The sequence below is a fragment of the Lepisosteus platostomus genome, chromosome 12, assembly GCF_059453375.1.
Source record: "Lepisosteus platostomus isolate fLepPlt1 chromosome 12, fLepPlt1.hap1, whole genome shotgun sequence".
Classification (NCBI taxonomy): domain Eukaryota; kingdom Metazoa; phylum Chordata; class Actinopteri; order Semionotiformes; family Lepisosteidae; genus Lepisosteus; species Lepisosteus platostomus.
The window spans coordinates 3,927,486-3,930,020 of NC_142622.1; positions in this window are offsets into that span (position 1 = coordinate 3,927,486).

A 2,535-nucleotide genomic window follows, 5' to 3' on the forward strand; every position below is an offset into this window, starting at 1 on the left:
TGTTTCCCACTCATATATTTTGGTTTGGGGAACATGTCAAAATCCTACGCCCAGAGAAGTTCAGATATAGATCGCGGAAATGCTCACTGGACACCCCAGGAAGGCTTGGGTTTAGGATTCACACTCTAATTAGACAATTTCTAAACACAGCGCTGGATATTGGGACCCACGTCAGGTTAAGGACGAGTGATTTTTACCTCCTATCTGAATTTTTTTTTTCAGAAACTCCCAGGGGCCTGGATGTCCCGGTGCAACGCACAGCAATTTTAACCGAAAACTGAATCAAAAGTCGGATCAAAAGTTGTAACCTAGCATTACTGAATGTCATTCAAATGCAAGTGCTTCTATCAGTGGTCTTCTTTGTTTCCCATTCATTCTTTTGGTTTGGGGAACATGTCAAAATCCTATGCCCAGAGAAGTTCTGATGTATACTGCGGAAATGCTCAGTTGACACCCCAGGTAGGGTTAGGGTTAGCATTCACACGTTACTTAGACATTTTTTAATCTCAGGGCTGGATTTTGGGTCCCAAGTCGGGTTTAGAACAATTAGTTTTTACCTCCTATCTGAATTTTTTTTTTGAAGCTCTCAGGGACCTGGATGTCGCGGTGCAAGGCGCAGCAATTGCATCCCAAAACTGAGTCGGTCGGATCTAAAGTTTTAACCAAGCATTATTGAATCTCATTCACTTCCATGGGTTAGATCAATGGTTGTGATTCTTTGCCACTCGTACTTTGTGGTTTGGGGAACATGTCAGAATCCAATGCCCAGAGAAGTTCAGATGCACTGTATTGCAAGTTGTGTTCTTTCGGAGGAGATCGAAACTCTTTTTTCTTTCTGGCAGGTTAAATGAAAGGCGGGGAGTGGGTGATCGCCCAGCTGCGATCGGGGGCTGAAATCCACACTGACAGGCTATAAGTTTAGTCTGCTACAGCAGGGTTTTCGTTGTGTAGATGGTGACCATTATAAAATAATAGGCTATCATCTATGATGCTAAGAACTGTATTATTCTCATTTCATATGGTTCAGTTTGTGTTTCAGTAGGTCTGGAATCAAATATAGTTTTTGAAGCTTGTCAAAAGCTAGTGCAGTATATGAACCTTGAGGAGTACCATTAATGATCTTAAAATTGGCCGTAAATAGGAATAGACCATTCAGTCCATTTTGTGTTACGGTCTAATTATTTTCTTGATTTATTTATTTTCTAACTTTATTCAAAATACTTGCATCTGTACCCATTTACACAGTCACTGTAAGTGTGTTACTGCTGCGGTCTGGATGCCCAGTTGATCTGAAGGTCCTATCAAGCCCATTTCTTCAAGCCCAGGAATGTAACTCATTTTCAGTATCGGTTGAACCAATTTCATGTTGTCAGTAATGTAATGTTTCCCAAAGTGACAATGAAAGTTATTCAAAATGATGCATTTTCTCTTGCATAACTACAGTATATAATCTAGTACAATATACTAGAAAGATTGGTAGTTGAACACTGTAGTAGTGACTAATAGATTGATATGTACAATTGTGGTTACCAGGTTATGAAAAACATATTGTTGCTCTGGAATCAGGCCAGAGAAAAGCAACCAGAAACACTCAGGAGCTAAAACAAAATGTCCTGAACTAATAGGCTAAAGATGGACTAAAATTAAAAATTTGAAACAAGCCCATCAGCTTATCTTTGGCTTTAAGGATTTTGAGTAGTTGAGTTACATCTGGTGGTAGCCTCTGCTGTTCAAGACTAAAAAGGTTAATATTTCAAGTAAACTGTGGTTATCATTGAAAAGCCCCTGGAGCTAATGTTATCTTCCCTTTAAGCAAGTGTGTGTATGCAGTGGGAGGTGTAGATATTTTTTCTACTGACGTGTTTAACATCAATAATCCTTTATTTAACCAGATAACTTGCCCTAGAACCACTTACAAAGATGACCTGACCAAGAAGCCTACACTTTTATTGCACAGAAAACAAGGCTAAGAAATATAAGAACAGTCAATGTGTAATACAACTTGGCATGACATACTGTAACAGGATGAGGTTGTGTTAACATCAAGCAGAAAAGCAGAAAAGAACAGACAGCTGAAAAGGCCCTGATAATATACTTTTAACTCTATATCCTTGCATTTTGTTTAGGAAGTAAGGATTTTCCTAAGAAACTAAGCTGCGAATCGGGTGTCTTTTAGACAATAAAGGTTGTCGATGTAATTATGAAGTTGATGTAATAATAATTCAGTAATATATAGATTCAAAGCGTTTGAAGGATCCTGAAAGTTCAGGATAGCTATTCCACGGTAGAAAAAAAAAACATCGGTTGATTCCGCGTTGTAGATATTAAATTCAGAGCAAAAAGGATATATCATTTTTAGTCACCCACACTTAAAACAGGTGTCTCCGTACACTGTGAAAACAACAGTCTACAAATGACTTCTTCTGCACCTCCCTACTTCGTACTGTATTTGTTTTGTCAGCCGGGTATCAGGTACCCGCAGTGTTTGTACAGTATGAGCGCAGGTGCGGCGACACCCTCGCAGGGAGACCTGGT